General features: G+C 37.8%; 1 long non-coding RNA gene across 6 annotated transcripts in view; it reads left to right on the top strand.

Annotated features, from left to right (window-relative positions):
• LOC134809702 (uncharacterized) overlaps window positions 1-20,843 on the top strand; it is a 42,476-nt gene that overhangs the window by 11,991 nt on the left and 9,642 nt on the right. The window lies entirely within an intron of this gene.

Here is a 20,843-nt window from a genome sequence, read left to right as displayed (position 1 = left end):
TCCTGCGCCAAGCTTTCACTTTAGCTTCTGATAAGTCTTGGGCCAATCTAAATAGCATCTATGAATCATCCCTTCAGCTCCTGATTGGTCCCGGGCCAAAGTCCTGGGCCAAGCTGAGCCACACTTTTTTCAAGACAGCCTGTGAACTAGGCACATTTCCTTCTCTTCCTTTCCCAGTCCATAAAAACCTTGGACCCCAGCCTCACAGAGGTCACCCCATTCAGAAACTATCTCTGCTGGCAAAGAGCTTTCTTCTCTTGCTTATCAAACTTTCAGTCTAACCTCACCTTTGTGTTCACGCTCCTTAATCTCCTTAGAAGTAGAACAAAGAACTTTCGATGCTATCTCAGACTATGAGAGACTGTTACATCTTGGTGCACTGCTGAGACTACAACACTTGGTTTCTTTGAGTTTGACTAAATATTTTACATAGGTGTAATTATACAGTTTTCCTTTTTGACTGTCTTGTTTTACTTAACAGAATGTTTTCGAGATTTGTCCTTATTGTAGCACTTTTCAAGATTTCCTTATTTTTAAGGCTGAATGCTATCCCAGTGAATATACATGCCCTGTTTGTTGAATCTACTCATCCTTAAAGGTACATTTGCTTCCAGGTAGTATGTTTGTGAGTAATGCTACAGTGTACATAATTGTGCATATATCTATTCCATGTTCTGCTTTGCCTGTTTGGGATATTTTTCACACACTGATTTAGTACCATGTGTATTCCCTTGCTTTTGTTGTCTGGTCCGTTGATGTTACATCCCCCAAATTATTGCCGAGACCAATTGTCATGAAGCTTCACCCTTCTGTATTGTGCTAGGAATTTTACAGCTATAGATTTTACATTATAGTCTTAATTTTTTAAAATTGACACATGTAATTGTACAAATTTTGGGGAAACAATTATGTATATATGTTGTATAGCAATAAAAATCAGAGTACTTAGTGTAATTATTGCCTCATACATTTGTTATTTTTGTGGTGAGAACATTCAAAAGCTTCTTCTCTAGCTATTTTTTATATCTTTATGTATTAACTTTTTTTAGAGACAGGATCTTGCTCTAACACACAGATTGGAGTGCAGTGGTACAATCCTAGCTCACTGTAACCTCAAACAATCTTCTAACCTCAGCTTCCCAATTAGCTGAGACTACAGGAAGCTGCCTCCATGCCTGGATAATGTTTAAATTTTTCATAGAGACGGGGTCACACTATGTTGTCCAGGCTCATCTTGAACTTCTGTCTTCAAGTGATTTTCCTACCTCATTCTCCCAAAATGTATGGATGGCAGGAATGTGCCACCACAACTGGTCTCTTTTAGCTATTTTGTAATATGCGATACCTTTTCATTAATTATTATTATTCTGCTGTGTAACAAAAAACAAAAACTTATTTCTCCTATCTAATTGTAACACAATACTTTTGAAGCTGCCTTTTACCATCTCCCTGCTTCAGTCTCTGGTAACCCCTGTTGTACTCTTTGCTTATATCAACCCTTTTTTTCAGGTTCCTCAAATGAGTGGGATAATAAGATCATAAAGTATTTGTGTTTCTCTATGTGGCTTATTTTACTTAACATGGTATGCTCAAGGTTCATCCATGCTCCTTTAACTGACAGAATTTTATCCTTTCTTATGGCTGAATAGTATTTCACTGGGCATATATAGTACATTTTCCTTATCCATTTATCTGTTGCTGTACATTTGAATTGATTCCATATATAAGCTATTATAACTAGTTCTGTAACTAACATGGAAATGCAAATATCTTTTTGACACAGTGATATCCTTTCTTTTGTATATACATGCAGGAGTAAAATCGCTGGATCATGTAATACATCTATTTTTAATTTCTTTCAGAAACCTCCATAGTATTTTCTATAGTGGCCATACTAATTTACAATTCCACCAACAATGTATACATTCACTCATTTTATATCCTCATTAGTACTTGTTTTATTAATTTTTTTTTATTATAGCCATTCTAAATGGGAGTGAGGCAGTACCTCATTGTGGTTTGGATTTTCATTTCCTTGGTGATTAGTAATGTAGAACAACTTTTTATGTTCCAGTTAGCCATTTTTGTATCACTTTTTGACAAACATCTATTAATATCTTTTGCATTTTTTAAATTAGATTATAAGTGTATTTTATTTTGAGATTTTAAAGTTTCTTATTTATTCTGAATATTAGCCTTTTGTCATATGTATAGCCTGAAAGCATTTTCTTTTATTGCCTAAGCTGTCTCTTCAATCTTTTAGTTTTTTTTAATATGGAAAAGCATTTTAGTTGGACATAATGTTGTTTGCTTATTTTTGATTTTGTTGCCTATGTTTTGACATGTTATTTTAATAATCCTTTTCCCGTCTAATGTTATAAAGCATTTTTTAGTTTTTCTCTAATAGCTTCATAATTGATAGCGTTACATTTAAGTCTTTAGTTTGAGTTGATTATCACATATGGCAAGGCACTGGGGTCTAGTATAATTTTTCTGAATTTAAATATTTAAATGGCCCTGCTCCATTTATTGAAGAGATTAGCTTTTCCCTAAAGTGTGTTCTTGGCAATTTTGTTGACAATCAGTTGGCTTTAGGTGCATAAACTAACTTCTGGGCTTATTGGGCACATTAGTCTATGTGTTTGTTTTTATGCCAGTACAGTGCTGTTTTGGTTACTATAGCTTTGTAGCAAGTTTTGAAGTTTGATAAAGTGATGCCTTTAGCTTTGCTTACTTTGCTCAAAGTTATTTGTCTATTCAGAGTTTTTTGTGGATCCACATAAATTTAAAATATTTTTTCTATTTCTGTGAAAAAATGTCATTGATATTTTGATAAAAATCACTTTACGTCTGTAGATCACTTTGGGTAGCTATATTAACAGTATTCTTCCAGTGTATAAACACAAGATTTTTTCATTTATTCATTTGTATTTTATATTTTTTATCCATGTTTTGTCGTTTTCAGAGTAGAGATCTTGTACCTTTTAAGTTAAGTTTGTTGCTAGGTGTATTAGTCAGGCTCCCTAGAGAGATCACAAGATCTCACAATAGGTTGTCTGCAAGTTTTAGGAGCAAGGAGAGGCAGTCCACGTCCCAAAGCTGAAGAACTTGGAGTCTGGTGTTTGAGGGCTGGAAGCGTCCAGCACAGGAGAAAGATGTAGACTGGGAGCTTAGGCCAGTCTCTGCCTGCTTTATATTCACTGGCAGCTGATTAGATGGTGCTCACCCAATTAAGAGTGGGCCTCCCTTTCCCAGCCCACTGACTCAAATGTTAATCTCATTTGTCAACACCCTCACAGACACACCCAGGATCAATGCTTTCTATCCTCCAATCCAATCAATTCGACAGCCAGTATTAACCATCACATTAAGTATTTTAATTTTTGTACCTTTTGCTTATGGAGAAGAAAGGTTGGATGAAATTCAACATTCATTATGATGAAAACTCTCAACAAATTAGGAATAGAAGTTATGTTCCTCAACACAATAAAGGCCATTTATGACAAAGCAATGCTAACATTATACTAAATAAGGAAAAGCTGAAAGCTTTCTCTCTGAGATCTGGAACAAGACTAATCATCCCCACTTTCAGACCTCTTATTCAACATAGTACTGGAAGTCCTAGCCAAGGACATTATGCAAGAGGTAGAAATGAACTCATACTAATAGGAAAGGATGAAGTCAAATGGTCTCTGATTGTGGACAAAATAATCTTATATGTGAAAAACTCTAAACACTACACCAAAACCTAATAGAACTACTAAACAAATTCTGTAACATTGCAGAAAATCAACAGAGTAGCAGCTTTCTGTATGCTGATAGCAAAATATCTGAAAAATAAAGTTTAAAATTCCATTTTAATAACTAACAAAAATTAGTTATTTTGAGTTTATTTCTTTATATGAGGTGGAGTCTTTCTCTGTCGCCAGGCTGAAGCACAGTGGTGTGATCTCCGCTCACTGAAACTCTTGCCTCCCGGGTTCCAGAGACTCTCCTGCTTCATCCTCCTGAGTGGCTGGAACTATAGGCCTGTGCCACCACCAACAACTAATTTTTGTTTGTATTTTTAGTAGAGACGTTGTTTCCCCATGTTGGCTAGGATGGTCTTGATCTCCTTACCTTGTGATTCACTTGCCTCAGCCTCCCAAAGTGCTGGGATTACAGGTGTGAGCCACCACACCCGGCCTTGAGTTTATGTTTTTATTGGTGCAAGGTAAGGTCTAACTTTGTTATTTTTTCCTTGTAAATTTTTATTATTCCCAATACTGTTTGTTGAAGAGACTGTTCTTTCCTTATTGTGAATTCTTGGAACAGTTTTTAAAAATACGTTTACTAAACCCATGAGGTCTTATGTCCGAACTCTCTCATCTGTTTCATCATTCATTTGTCTTTATGTCAGTACCAAACTGTTTTGATTACTATACCTTTATAGTATGTTTTGAAATTAGAAAGTATGATGCCTCTATCTTTATATTTTTTTCCCAATATTATTTGGCTGTTTGCAATCACTTGAAATTCCATAAAAATTATAGAATATTTTAAAACTTCTGCAAAAAGTTTCATTGATATTTTGATAGAAAGTATATTGAATCAGCTAGGGGTGGTGGCTCATGCCTGTAATCCCAGCACTTTGGGAGGCTGAGGAAGGTGGATCACCTGAGGTCAGGAGTTCGAGACCAGCCATGGAGAAACCCCATCTCTACTAAAAATAGAAAATTAGCCAGGTTTGGTGGCACTTGCCTGTAATCCCAGCTACTCAGGAGGCTGAGGCAGGAGAATGGCTTGAACCCAGGAGGTGGAGGTTGCAGTGAACTGAGATCACACCATTGCACTCCACCTTGGGCAACAAGAGCAAAAACCCATCTCAAGATAAAAAGAAAGAAAAGAAAAGAAAGAGCATTGAATCAGTAAACCACTTTCGGTAGTAGTGACATGTTAAAAATATTAAGTCTATAACCTCTTGAACAAGAGTGTGTTTGAGAATTTGTTGTTTAATTTTTACTTATTCTTTGACATGCTAGTGTTTTTAACTTCTTGTTTTATTGTATCATAGTTAGCAATAATTTTGTAATTCCATCTGCTTAAATTTGCTAAGATTCGTTTTTTAACTTAACAGGTGGTCTATCTGGAATATTGTGGCATGTGTGATTGAAAGTATTGCAGAGTCTACTGTTGAGTGGAGAGATATAAATGTGACTGTTAGGTCTAATTGTTCTATCATGTTGTTGAAGTCCTCTGTTTACTTATCCATCTTATGTTTGTTTTTTAATTTACATTACTAAAAGTCAGATATAAAAGTCATTTACTGTTATCAGGTGCTGGCTACTTCATGTTTCAATTCTGTAAAATGTTGCTTCATATGTTTGGGAACTGTGATGTAAGGCACATGCGTTACTGTTGTTGTTTTATTGTTGTATGTTGTTTTAATGTTGTTGCTTTTATTGTTGTATGTTGCTTTATTGTTGTTGCTTTTATTGTTGTTGTTTTTATTGTCCTTTTCCTCTTGTCTCTTGAGGAAGTTTTTGATATAATATGTATTTTGTCTACCATGACAGTATTTGATTTTGCATTTAATATTTTTTATTATTCTTTCATGTACAGGTTATATGTGTTCCAGATCATAATTTGGTTATTTGTAGGAAGCAGAGAGTTGAATCTTGTTTCATGAATTTATTTAGTGAAAGTATGTTTTTGATTGACATAATTAATTTATATTAAAAAATTACTAAAAGGGAATGATTTCGTATTGTATTTTGTTTCTTTTTTGTTTTAGGTCCTGTAGCTTTTTTTTTTTTTTTTTTTTTTTTGAGATGGAGTGTCTCTCTGTCGCCCAGGTTGGAGTGCAGTGGTGAGATCTTGGCTCAATGTAAGCTCTGCCTCCCGGGTTCATGCCATTCTCCTGTCTCAGATTCCCCAGCAGCTGGGATTGCAGGAGCCTGCCACCACGCCCGGCTATTTTTTTTTTTTTTTTTTTTTTTTTGGTAGAGACGTGGTTTCACCGTGTTAGCCAGGATGGGCTCGATCTCCTGACCTCATTGATCCACCCACCTCAGCCTCCCAAATTGCTAGGATTACAAGCGTGAGCCACCGCCCCTGGCCGGTCTTGTAGCTATTTCGTTCCTATTTTTCTCTCTTGTTCTCTTTGTTAGTGTACTATTGATTTTTGTAGTGACATGTTTTAATTCCTTTCTCACTACTCTCTGTGTGTGTATGTCTTTGTGTGTGTGTACTATAGGTACTTCCTTTTTTTTTTTTTTTTGACAGGGTCTTGCTCTGTCACCCAGGCTGGAGTGCAGTGGCACAATCTCTGCTTACTCAAGCTCTGCCTCTCAGGCTCAACTCAAACAATCCTCCCACCACAGCCTTCTGAGTACCTGGGACCACAGATGTGCACTACTACTCCTGGCTAACAGTTGTTATTTTGCATAGAGACAGGGTTTTGCCATGTTGCCCAGACTAGTCTCAAAATCCTAAGAACTGTAGGTATTTTCTTTGTTGTTACTATAGATATTACCAAGAAAAAGTACTATTGCATATAAAACCCTGCCTCTTTATGGCTCCCTATGTATTTTATTGATGTCACAAATTATATCATTTTGTGTTGTGAATCTATTGGCACAGATTTATAGTCATTTTTAAGTCTTTGTTATCTCAAATATATAGCAGAATTAAAGCATTCTGTGCATCTTCATTACAATTACAAAGAATATTATGATTGTGTACATAATTTTCTTTATTAGAAAACGTCATATTTTACATAATTTTGTGTTGCTCTCATCATTATTTCATTTTTTAATGTGAATGACTATTTAGCATTTTTTAAGACAGGCCTAGTGGGTATAAATTTATACAGTTTTTGTTGATCTTGAATATTCTTTATTTTTATTTTTTAATTCATTTGAAATGATAGTTTTGGCAGACATAGTGTTCTTGGCTGGTACTTGCCATTTTTTCAGCACTTTGAGTATGTCATCCTACAACCTCTTACCTGTAAGTTTTTTTGCTGAGACATCTGCTTGTCATCCTGCAGGGGTAAACTTGTACATGCTAAGTCACTTTTTTCTTGCTGACTTCAAGATTCTCGGTGTTTTAACTTTTGAATCTCTGATTATAATGTGTCTTGTCATGGGTCTCCCTGTGTTGTTATTAGTTAGAGTTGGTAAAGTTTCATTATATTTTAGGTCATTTTCTCCCTCAAATTCTGAGTTCTGTGTCACTGTTTGTTTCTTGAAATAACTTTGCTGCTCTCTTTTTTCTTTTTATTTTAGAATTCCCATTATGAGTATATTGGCCATCTTAATGGTATCCTATAAGTCCCTTAGGCTCTCTTAATTTTTTAAATTATTTTTAGCCTCCTCACCCTATAATTTCAAGTGACTTCTTATGAGGCTTGCTGAATTTTTTCCTGCTAGATCAAACCTGTTGTTGGACCTTCTAGTGAATCTCTAAACTCAGGTATTTTACTTTTCAGCTCTACGCGTTGTTTCTATTTTGCACTTTTAATCACTTCTTTGATAATCTCATTATCTTCATGCATTGTTTTCCTTTTCTGTTTAGTTTTCTATATTCTTCTTTAGCTGACTGAGCATCTTTAAGCTAGGTGTTTTAGCCAGGCACAGTGACATGTACATGTAACTCCAGCTACGTTGAAAGCTAAGGCAAGAGGACTACTGTATTAATCCATTATCATGCTAATAATAAGGACATAAACAAGACTACGTAATTTATCATGAAAAAAGGTTTAATGGCCTCACAGTTTCACATGGTTAGGGAGGTCTCACCCTTATTGGAACAAGCAAGAGACTTTGTTCAGGGGAACCTCCACTTATAAAACCATCAGATCACATGAGACTTATTTGTTATCATGAGAACAGCACGGGAAAATCCCACCCGCATGATTCAATTACCTCCCACAGGGTCCCTCCCAGGACATATGGGGATTATTACCATTTAAGATGAGATTTGATTGGGGACACAGAGCCAAACCCTATCAATTACTTAAAGCCAGGAGTTTGAGACTCCCCTGGGCAATATTGTGAGAAGCTATTGGTAAAAAATATTTTCACAGTTTAGTCAGGCATTGTGGAATGTTCCTGTAGTCTCAGGAAGTTGGAGGCTGATGTAAGATTATTCCTTGAGTTCCGCAGGAACTTGAGGCTGCATTGAGCTATAATCATGGTATTGTGTTCCTGTCTGGGTGAGAGAGTAAGACCTCTTTTTAGAATTTCAAATTTATTTTAGATTTAGGAGGTACCTACACAGGTTTTTTACATGGGTATTTTGTATAATCCTGAGGTTTGAAGTATGAGTAATTCCATCACTCAAGTAGTGAGCATAGTACTAAGTAGACAGTTTTTCAGTTCTTGGTCCTTCCCTCTCTCCACCCTCTAAGAGTTGTCTATTATTTTTGTTTTTCTGTCCATGTGTACCCAGTGTTAATTTCCATTTATAAGTGAGAATATGCAGTATTTTCATTTTCCATTTCTGCATTAATTTGCTTTGTATAATGGCCTTTAGTTGTGTTAACGTTGCGCAAAGGAGGTTTTTTTTGTTTGTTTTTGCTAAGTAGTATTGCTGTACATGTGACACTTTTTAAATTCAATTTACCATCAATAGGCTGGACATGGTGGCTGATGCCTGTAATCCCAGTGCTGTGGGAGGCCAAGGCGGGTGGATCATGAGGTCAGGAGATCGAGACCATCCTGGACAACGTAATGAAACCCCGTCTCTACTGGAAATACAAAAGTTAGCCAGGCTTGTTGACATGCGCCTGTAGTCCCAGCTACTCGGGTGGCTGAGGCAGGAGAATTGCTTGAACCTGGGAGGTGGAGGTTGTAGTGAGCTGAGATAGTGCCACTGCACTCCAGCCTGGGCAACAGAGTGACACGTCATCTCAAAAAAATAAAAAATTACCTTTAATAGGCACGTAGGTTGATTCACGTCCTTCCTCTTATGAATAGTGTAGTGATGAACCAACAAGTGCATGTGCTATTTTGGTAGAATAGTTTATTCTCTTTTGGGTATATACCCAGCGGTGAAATTGCTGGGTTGAATCACAGTTTAACTCTCAGTTATTTGGAAAATCTCCAAGCTGCTCTCCACAGTGGCTGAACTAATTAACATTCCTATTAACAGTGTATAAGTGGTTTTTTCCCTCTAAAACCTCATCAACATCTATTATCATTTTACTTTTTAACAAAAGCCATTCTAACTGGTGTACGATGGTGTCTTATTGTGGGTTTTATTTACATTTCCTTGATGGTTAGTGATGATAAGCTTTTTTCATGTTATTTGGCCACTTGTATGTGTTCTTTTGAACAGTGTCTGTTATTGCCCACTTTTTCATGGGGTAATTTTTTCCTTGTGAATTCTTTAAGTTTCTTATATATTCTGAGTATTAGATTTTGTCAGGTTCATAGGTTATGAATATTTTTCCCATTCTGCTAGCTTTGGGGTAAGTTAGTTTTTATTTTTCTAGTTTCTCTAAGTGTGAAGTTAAATTGTTAGTTTGAGATCATTCTAACTTCTTGATGCAGGTATTTAGCACTCTCAACTTTCCTCTTAACAGAGCTCTTCCTACAACCCAGACATTTTGTTATATTGTGTCTCTTCTATTTCAAAATCTTTTTAATTTTCTGCCTTAATTTTTTTGTTTATCCAAAATTCATTCAGGAGCAAGTTGTTTAATTTCAATATCATTCTGTGATTTTGTGAGATTTTCTTGGTATTGATTTTTGTCTTTGTTCCATTGTGGCCTGTCATATTCTGTGAGCAGATGAGAAGAATTTACTTTCTTTAGATGATGTGTCGCATATACTATAAATGTCTGTTAGTTTCAATTGATCAAGTGTCGAATCAAACTCCAGAATTTCTTTGTTAAGTTTCTGCCTAGATAATCTGTCGAACACTTAGTGGGGAGTTGCATTCCCCTACTATTATTGTGTGTCTACTTGAGTCTTATTGTAGGTCTAGCTGTACTTGTTGTATAACTCTATGTTCCCCAAAGTTGGGTGCATCTACATTTAGGATAGTGAAGTCTTCTTGTTGAATTGAACCCTTTATCGTTACTCAATACCTTTCTTTGTTTTATTTTACTATTAATGATTTAAAGCTCTTTTTTCTTAAAAGAGAAACAATTCCAGGTATGATGGCTTGTGCCAGCACTTCCAGACTGAAGCAGTCAGATTGCCTGAGACCAGGAGTTTGAGACCAGCTGAGGCAACACAGCAACATACTGTTTGTACAAATTTTTTTAAAGAAACTATACAGGAGGGGTAACGTGCACAACTGTGGTCATATTTACTCAGGAGACATAGGTGGCATGACTGCTTGACTTCCAAAATTTGAGGTTACAGTGAGCTGTGATTCCACCAGTGTACTCTGTCCCAGGAGATAAAGTAAGATCCTGTGCATAAAATGAAAAAGTAAATGAAAATAAAATGATTTTAAGTTAAAAAAATAATTCCTAGATCTCCACTTCTTTAGTTTCACTTGAATATATATTTTTCTCCTTTGATTAGGTTATATTTCCTGGTTGCTTTTACATACTGTAGTTTTGTTAAGGTTTTGATCAATTAAGAAACCACTACCTATTTTATCTTTTATGAAAGAGCTTTATACATGGGAAAATTGACAACATTCAGCCACAGTAGTCATACTGGGAGCTTCTCCAATCTGTTGTCAAAATGTGTCTTCTTTGGACTACTGTATGTATTTTCTTGTTAATAAGGTTTACCTCTGTTTCCTCTTAGGAGCCTTTAGTCTCTTCCCTTCGTCACTGTTGTAGGCACTACAGTCTCTGTTGTTGTAAGAAGCATTTATCTTTATTCTCGGTTGACCCAAGCTGTCATTTAAACTCTGTCTCTATTCTCGTCAACACTAAATGTTAAAGGAAGCAATTTCCAGTCTTTGGATAACCCCGGTAGGACTCAGTAAGTCAGAAGTTTGCGTACGCATTTCACTCTTTTTTCTTTCCCGAAGGAGAATCATGGAATGGACAGATTTTTATCTAACTGCGCTGTTCTGTAGTGCACAAATGTGACCAAATTTTCTTCTAAATTGGTTATGGTTGGCTTTTTTCTCATGTGGGGTGCTACAAACTCAACTGGCTTTGCTCGCCCAATTGTAGTTAAGTTCATATGTCAATTGAGAGAAACAGGATCTCAGGTTCCGCTTCAACTGTCATTGTCTTCTCAGCTGACCTCATTTTGTACATTAGATTTATAAAATATATTTACTTTAATCTCATCACCGAATTTTTTAAAAAATTATTATTTTTCAGCTCTTTTAGCAATATATCCAATCAAGACCCAGAGAAAACAGTACATAGAAGCTTCTTTTCAAAAAGTAATATTGGGAAGATATGGGAGCTCTGGCCTTGAACTTTTACACTTAAGGAGAGTGGGAAATTGAAGGATAAGTGTAAACGGCACAAAGGATGCTATGATGAATATACCAGATATACAGCAATTACCTACAGCAAAAATGTCACTGCTAGAAGAGCTCAAAACCATAAAGTATTTTGGAAAAAGGATAATTAATGTTGATTCTTTTTTCTGAACTATATATTTTTATAATTACATACCAATAACAATTTTTGAAACATATCATGTTTTTGAAACAAAATTTGGAAAATCTAAATAATGGCCTAGGCCAGGAATATTTCTTCTAATGCTATCCCTCCCATAGTCCCCCACTTCCCGACAGGCTCCAGTGTGTGGTGTTCCCCTTCCTGTGTCCCTGTGTTCTCTTTGTTTAACTCCCTATTATGAGTGAGAACATGCGATGTTAGCTTTTCTACTCTTGTGTTAGTTTGCTGAGAATGGTGGTTTCCAGCTTCATCCATGTCCCTGCAAAGGACATGAACTCATCCTTTTTATGACTGCATCGTATTCCATGATGTGTACATGCCAAGTTTTCTTTATTCAGTCTATATTGATGGTCATTTGGTTTGTTTCAAAGTTTTTGCTCTTGTGAACAGTGCCATAATAAACATATGTATGCATGTATCCTTATAATAGAATAATTTATAATCCTTTGGGTATATACCCAGTAATGGGATTGCTGGGTCAAATGGTATTTCTCATTGTGGATCCTTGAGGAATCACCACACTATCTTCCACACTGGTTGAACTAATTTACACTCTCACCAACAGTGTATAAGTCTTCCTATTTTTCCACATCCTTTGTTGTTTCCTGATTTTTTTAATGATCACCATTCTAACTGGTGTGGGATGGTTTCTCATTGTGTTTTTGATTTGCATGTGTCTAATAACCAGTGATGATGTCCTTTTTTTCATATGTTTATTGGCTGCATAAATGTCTCCTTTTGAGAAGTGTCTGTTCAAATCCTTTGCCCAGTTTCGATGTTGTTGTTTCTTTTTTTCTTGTAAATTTGTTTAAGTTCTTTGTAGATTCTACATATCAGCCCATTGTCAGATGGATAGATTGCAGAAATTTTCTCCCATTCTTTAGGTTGCCTGTTCACTCTGATATAGTTTCTTTTGTTGTGCAGAAGCTCTTTAGTTTAATTATATCTCGTTTGTCAGTTTTGGCTTTTGTTGCCATTGTTTTTGGTGTTTTAGTCATGAAGTCTTTGCCCATGCCTATGTCCTGAATGGTACTGCCTTGGTTTTCTTCTGGGGTTTTTATGGTTTTAAGTCTTATGTTTAAGTCTTTAATCCATCTTCAGTTATGTTTTGTGTAACGAGTAAGGAAGAAGTCCAGTTTCAGTTTTTTGCATATGGCTAGCTAGTTTTCCAACACCATTTATTAAATAGGGAATCCTTTCCCCATTACTTGTTTTTGTCAGGTTCATCAAATATCAGATGATTCTAGATATTGAGTGTTATTTCTGAGGCCTCTGTTCTGTTCCATTTGTCAATATATCTGTTTTGGTACGAGTACCATCCTGTCTTGGTTACTGTGGCCTTTTTGTATAGTTTGAAGACAGCTAGCATGATGCCTCCACCTTTGTTCTTTTTGCATAGTATTGTCTTGTCTATGCAAGATCTTTTTTGATTCCATATGAAATTTGAAGTAGTTTTTTTTCTAATTCTGTGAAGAAAGTCAACGGGAGCTTGATGGGGATAGCAATGAATTTATAAATTACTTTGGGCAGTATGGCCATTTTCACAATATTGATTCTTCCTATCCATGAGCATGGATTGTTTTCCGTTTGTTTGTGTCCTCTTTCATTTCCTTGAGCAGTGGTTTGTAGTTCTCCTTGAAGAGGTCCTTTACATCATTTTTAAGTTGGATTCCTAGGTATTTTATTCCCTTTGTAGTAATTGTGAATGAGAGTTAACACATGATTTGGCTCTCTGTTTGCCTATTATTGCGTATAGGAATGCTTGTGATTTTTGAACATTGATTTTGTATCCTGAGACTTTGCTGAAGTTTCTTATCAATTTAAGGAAATTTTGGGCTGAGATGGTAGGGTTTTCTAGATATACAATCATGTCATCTGCAAACAGAGACAATTTGACTTCCTCTCTTCCTATCTGAATATGCTTTATTTCTTTCTTTCTTTGGCTGATTGCCAGAACTTCCAATACTATAATGAATAGGAGTGGGGAGAAAGGGTGTTCTTGTCTTGTGCAGGTTTTCAAAGGGAATGCTTCCAGTTTTTGCCCATTCAGTATGATATTATCTGTGCATTTGTCGTAAATAACTCTTATTATGTTGAGATAGGTTCCATCAATACATAATTCATGGAGAGTTTTTACCATGAAGAGGTGTGGAATTTTATTGAAGGCCTTTTTTGCATCTATTGAGATAATCATGTGGTTTTTGTCATTAGTTCTGTTTATGTGATGGATTTTATTTATTGATTTGCATATGTTGAACCAGCTTTGTATCCCAGGGATTAAGCTGACTAGATCATGGTGGATAAGCTCTTTGATGTGCTGCTGGATTCAGTTTGCCAGTATTTTATTGAGGATTTTCACATCGATGTTCATCAGGGATACGGGCCTGAAATTTTCTTTTTTTGTTGTGCCTTTGCCAGGTTTTAGTTTCAGGATGATGCTGGCCACATAAAATGAATTAGGGAGGAGTACCTCTTTTTCTATTGTTTGAAATAGTTTCAGAAGGAATGGTACCAGCTCCTCTTTGTACCTTTGGTAGAATTCGGCTGTGAATCCGTCTGGTCCTGGACTTCTTTTTGTTGGTAGGCTACTAATTACTGCCTCAATTTTAGAACTTGTTATTGGCCTATTCAGGGATTCGACTTCTTACTGGTTTGCACTTGGGAGAGTATATGTGACCAGGAATTTATCCATTTCGTCTAGATTTTCTAGTTAATTTGCAAAGAGGTATTTATAATATTCTCTAATGATACTTTTTATTTCTGTGGGATCAATGGTTATATCCCCTTTATCATTTCCTATTGCATGTATTTGATTCTTCTCTTCTTCCTTATTTGTCTGGCTAGAAGTTTATTTATTTTCTTGATCTTTTCAAAAAACCAGCTCCTGGATTCATTGATTTTTTGGATGGGCTTTTTGTGTCTCTATCTCCTTCAGTTCTGCTATGATCTTAAATCTTGTCTTCTGCTAGTTTTTGAATTTGTTTGCTCTTGCTTCCCTAGTTTTTTTAATTGTGATGTTACGGTGTCAATTTTAGACATTTTTCTGCTTTCTCTTGTGGGGATTTAGTGCTGTAAATTTCCCTTTACAGACTACTTTAGCTGTGTTGTATTTTACTTTTTAAGCCCTCAATCTTTCTTTTTCATCATGATAGTCTTGACTGTTTTATGTTTATGTAATGTAAAATTGACTATACAATTTTTACAAAGATTTTATGAAAATATTTTATTGAGAATGTACAAACCTGTCAGTCAATTAGAGGAGAAGTTACACTGTAGTAATAAATAGTCACAAAGCAAAACAGCAAAAGACATCCAAATCAGAATAAAACAAAACATTTTAACAAAAACATAAAGAACAAACTGGCAACAAATATGTGAAGTTCATATTACAAAGATGCTCACTTATCCACTCTAAAGAGAGCTTTTAGAATTTGATTTAAAATATGGCAAAGACATTATCCCACACTTCACAGAAAAAATAAATTTAAGCAGCTGTTAACACATGAATGTATTATCAAGCTCAGATATAATCAAAATTAAATATTTGACAAGAGATTCTACAGTTTGGGAGAAATAGAAGTGTTTTTTCTTTTCCCCAGGCCTACAAGTCTAGTTTCTTGGTCTTCCTCACTATAATGGGGTTTGTCATCAGCTCCCCAAAATATGGGAAGCACAGAGCAGGTGCTGGCTGAAGGTGGGGTATCCTGTGAAACCATATTTAAGATCAGAGCCCTTGGTCCATTGTGTTGTAATCAGCTGGCTCAGGAAAGAACACCTGGCTGTCCAGAGCTCTACACCTACTGCACTGGGTATGACAGGAGGCCTGAGAAACCATGGTTCCCAAACCCACCCCACTCCAAAATATCATCCAGTATTGAGAACTCTGACACCAAATTCTCACAGAGCATATGTTTATGCAGTTTTACATTTAATTTCTCATTACATTACAATTGGGAAACTGAGGCCCCAGAAGAGGCAGAGACTGGTCCAGATCTCAGGAGGTGGGCAGGCTCCAGAGCATTAGAGAGGGCTCCAGCTTCCTAGGCCTTGGCTCCGTCCCACCTATCAGGTTTGTTTTCGAAATTAGAGTCTGTAGCTATACATTCAGGAGCACAGAAAATGAGCAGATTCAGGGTTCTGTTCACATGGGAACCTCTCCATGTCAGTTTCAAGATAACAGGACTGGGGTTCTGCATCCAGCTCTGAGGGCACCTGGAAGTAAAATGAGCTATGCTCCACCTCAGCGTAATGTAGACAATCCCTACAGGAAAGCCTGTTTCCTTCCTCATAAATAAGGGTGCCTGAAGTGGGTGACGTTGATGATTTCACATACTCATAAGTGTCTGCCAGCCTGGATTCTTGCTCTGAGACTGCAAAAATGCACCCACTCTCTGCAGATCTTTCAAATCAGAGGGAGGCATGGCCACTTGAGAGGCATCTTGGGTAGATGAAGATGAGACAGAGTTAAATGTGCCAGAGCATTTGACTCTGAGGCTGACGTCCACGGAAAATCTCAGCTACTGTTGGGTTCTTAAGGTCCTCATTTGAAAGTGGTAGAAAATAATTTCACTGGATAAGGGGAGGATATCTCATGGATAAATAGCACAACCCAAAAGTTGGAGGCAAAGAGAGGGCAAAACGGGATTCCTAGGTCACTCATTATACTTGGGGCCTTCAGATCCTGCTACTTTATCCCCTAGGACCTTGAAGAACCAGTGCCTTGAGGACAGAAAAATCAAGGTATCAGATTTGTTCCATAGTGCTCCTGCTTGGGGCTGTAGGGTTAGTGATGGCCAGGAGGTGGTTACAGCCTGCTGTGTTTCTGCTGCCCACTGAGCTTTGCTGGAGCAGCTGGAACAAGTAAGAGTCACACACCTCATGTTGTTATCAGTGATCTCCACATTATCATGTGGTCAAAAGAGGAAGGGATATTAGAGATCCCCCATATAATCACTTAGCCAGTCTTTTTTCCCTTGCACTCACCATTTGCCAGCTACCCTGGTGGGTCCAACATGTGGTACAGAAAATTATTACATCATGCCTGCACCCCCCAACCCAGGACCAAACAGTCTGAGGACCGTTGGACAAAAGCACTAAAGCAAGTATATGTGAAAGAAAAGAGCAAGGACTATAATATAAAGTAGATTATTGAGAAGAAAACCTGGAAAATTATTGCATGGGAGGACCTCAGGCCTCACTGAGGTGACTTTTAATCCATGATGAGGATGACAGCAGGGAGGCATCTGCACAAGCATGTGTCAGGGAGAAGCCACCCTTAGTGAAAAGACTCATAGGTGTGAGTTTGGCAGAGGTAAAAAGGGACTAGTTTGGCTGCAGACAGCCTGAGGAAGAGATAAGCAGAGGGGTGGAGAATCCTAGGGCCTGGGAGATGAGGTTAGATATCTGCTCCTTTCTGAACAATATTGCCCTAAAACTCAGCACTTTTCAACAACATATAATATCTCATAATTTGTGTGGACCAGAATCTGGACACAGTTCAGCTGGCTACCTCTGCCTTCAGGTCTTTTATGAGACTGGGGGCTGTGGTCTTAACTGAAGCTGGACTGGAAAAGCATGAGCCTTTAAGCTGACTCATGTGAAAATTGACAGGGTTTAGTGTGGACAGAGAGCCTGACTTTCTTTCTCTCTACTCGTCTGAGCGCCCCCTCACCCTTTGTTATGTGGGTGTCTACATGGAGCATCTCATAGCATTGGAGCTTGCGTCCTGTGTTTGAGGAATACAATAGACAGAATTACACAAAAAGGTTTACACAAAAAGAGACAGAGAGAAAGATCGAGGGCGCAAACGAGAAAAACCAAGTAGGAGAAAAATTAGAGCTTTAAAAAAATCTTGACAGGGTGCGGTGGCTCACACCTGTAATCCCAGCACTTTGGGATGCTGAGACATGTGGATCGCCTAAGGTCAAGGGTTTGAAACCAACCTGGACAACATGGTGAAACCACCGTCTCTTCTAAAAATACAAAATGAGCCAGATGTGGTGGCGTATGCCTGTAATCCCAGCTACTTGGGAGACTGAGGCAGGAGAATCAATTGAACCTGGGAGGCGAAGGTTCCAATAAGCCGAGATCACACCACTGCACTCCAGCCTGGGATACAAGAGTGAAACTGTGTCTAAAAAAAAGAAAGAAAGAAAGAAAGAAAGAAAGAAAGAAAGAAAGAAAGAAAAAAAACTTGAAAGTTACTATAATTTTTCTTCTATATTTGTGTTAAAATTGTAACCCCCGGCTATAAGGAGGTAGAATGTAATTAACCCCTTAGGGTGGGACCCTCATAATAGAGATTACTGGCTTTATACAAGAAACCGCAGAGGGCTCTCATCCTCCTGCAAAATGAGGGTGAAACCTGAAGTGTGCAGGCTGAAATTCAGAAGCGAGTCATCACCAGATCTCAACCATGCTGACACCCTGATCTCAAATTTGAACCTCTGGAGGTATGAGAAATTAAGTCCTGTTGTCTATATGCTGCCTATCTATGGTTCTTTGGTATAGCAGCCTGAACTAATACAAAAGTGATATCCTTTTCTGTATTTCATTGGACAGAAGCTGAATTTGTACCCCCTATACTGTTAAAAAAAAAAAGACTTAAAAAATCGATCTTCAGAATGAAAGATAGGAAATGGCTTGTTGAAACACTAAAATTTTAACTGCTGTTAAGTTTTTTAAACATTGGCTGAAATTGTTGGAACCAATATGGCCAACTGAAGTCCATAAAGCATCAGTTTGCAGATGTTGGAGCCCAAATTTCCATTGTGTGCTTCATACTAACTCTCCCTGAATTTGTATGTGACCTGTGAGGAAACAAGAAGAGATGACTGTGTATGTCTCATGACTTACCATATTCCTACTTTCCTTCCAGCAATCCCCTACAGAACCCACCTATTAGGCCTTTTCTAATCAGTGCCTTAAAGCCAGTATGACAAAACAAATTTGATTTGAACTCCTCTCTCCTTGTTAGCCAACCTACAAGTTGATATTTTCCTCAAAACCGAAGGGCCATAGTACTGGCATCAGGAAATATTCCATTTTATTCAATAAAAAACTGAGTCACTCAATACCTAGTACTGGGAGACTTTGTGAAGACTTCCTCTGTCATAGACGTGATAAGGCACATGGATATGATTCTAAATATAAAGAGAAAGCACTAGAAAGTTGAATTCCTGTATTAGATCATTCTCATACTGCAATGATGGAGTACCTGAGACTGGGTAACTTATAAAGAAAAGAAGTTTAATTGACTCACAGTTCCACATAATTGGGGGGCACCTCAGAAACCTTCCAATTACAGTGGCTGACAAGTGAAGTGAGTGAGAGCAGGGGATGTACCAGATGCTTATGAAACTATCAGATCTCGTGAGAACTCACTATCACAAGAACAGTATGAGGAGAACCCGTCCCCATAATCCAATCATCTCCCCTCAGGTTTTCCCTTAACACCTAGGGGTTATAATACACAATGAGTTTTGGGTGGGGACGCACAGCTAAAATATATGAATGCCAGAGGACAGTATCTACATTTAATTTCAACTTCATACTGGAGCAGAATGAAAATGAGGCCCAGTGGAGAAGTGATATTCCCAAGATCACCCTGCCAGACACCAGGACTGTTTGAGTTGTGGCCCATGCTACCTCCCACCTATTCTCCTAATGCTTCCATCTCTAAGTGTGTGCATTATCTACAGGTGACACTACATCATTATTTTTATGTCTTATCTTATATACACCTAATACATTCCCTAGGAAGTAGATGTTAGCATCATCACCACTGTGCATGTTAGGAGGCTGGGGAAGCCTTGAATACAGTGACTTTTACTGGGTTACCCAGGTTGCATTTAGGTCTTTCCAGGCAATTAAGGGGAAGTTGTGTTTGCATAATTGTGTACAAATAAAGAGTTGACATGGAAGAGGAGACTGAGCAATCAGTAGCATAGTGGGGCCTTTCAGTATGTCTTACAGAAACATGGGGCCCAGTAGATGGAACCTTGAAGAGTTTAACACACTTTCTTGGTGTCAGAACCCAACAGCAGTTAAGAAACCAGGAATCCACATTCTTGAGACAGCTCTGTATCCACCTCTGTTGGTGAGGGTTGCTCAAGAGAGTGAGATGCTCTTTCATTGTGCCCTGAAATTTCTGAGTTTCAGCCTTACAAAGGCTCAAGGTAAAAGTCTTATCTGATAACACAGATGTCAACTGAGCCCTGATCACTGATGTCCCTGGCTATTGGCCGGGTGCACCTACAAATAACACAGGGCATCCCAGGACAGGCCCCTCCACGCCAGCCTCTCTTGTCAACTCATCTGGGCAGTCCCACACCACTTCTTAGTACCATGAGTTGGATGGGGAGCAAGAGGGAGGGCACTCTTCTTGGACTGAAGTAGATTGTCGGGTGTTGGAACTCTTGTGTACCTGTCATGTTCATACCTAGGCCATAGCTGGCAGAATAAAAAGAAGAGGGTTGGAGAACGAATCTGTGTACTCAGATGTGAATTCCAAGACTTTAACTTCTCCTCTGGTTTCCTTCCTTCATGGAGATTTATACAGATTCTCCTTATGTACCTAATGTGAAGAGCAGAATTTCTTTTCTTTTCTTTTCTTTTTTCCTTTCTTCTTTTCTTTTTTCCTTTCTTCTCTTTTCTTTTCTTTCTTTCTTTCTTCTTTCTTTCTTTTTCTTTCTCTTTCTTTCTTTCCATCTCTCTCTTTCTTTCTTTCCTTCTCTCTCTCTTTCTTTTTTATTTATCATGAAGTCTCACTCTGTTACCCAGGCTGGAGTGCAGAGAAAAGCAGAATTTCTAATGGAGGTGTCACATACGGTCAAAGCAAGGCAGATCACAGACTTTTCTTTGTGTGGTTTCTAGGCACATTTACAAAGCTGCATTCAGATTGATGAGGAGCTTCATCATTCAGTTTGATGTGGCCAACTCCTCCCTCTTTTTGGAAAAAAAGCAGGTGCACTAAACCAGCAAACACAGCCAGCCCTGGGCTGTGCTGAGAGCAGCCACATAGGGGTCTCTACAGACAGAAAGCCGAGAAGACCGGGACAGACCCAGGACCCAGACTCAAATATGAAAAATCTCTGGGCTTTGTCCTAAGGCCTTCCCATTAGTAACTCATAGTCTTGTTGCAGTGGAATCTGGCCTTCATTAGTCTCAGTGGCAAGTTGGTTATGTGGAAAGTCTCTCTTTACACACTTGTGCGAATAACAGTAAAGACTTTTGTATTGTTTTCACTCTACAT

Source organism: Pan troglodytes, chromosome 23 (genome assembly GCF_028858775.2).
Source record: "Pan troglodytes isolate AG18354 chromosome 23, NHGRI_mPanTro3-v2.0_pri, whole genome shotgun sequence".
NCBI lineage: Eukaryota > Metazoa > Chordata > Mammalia > Primates > Hominidae > Pan > Pan troglodytes.
This window is presented reverse-complemented; position numbering and strand designations above follow the sequence as displayed.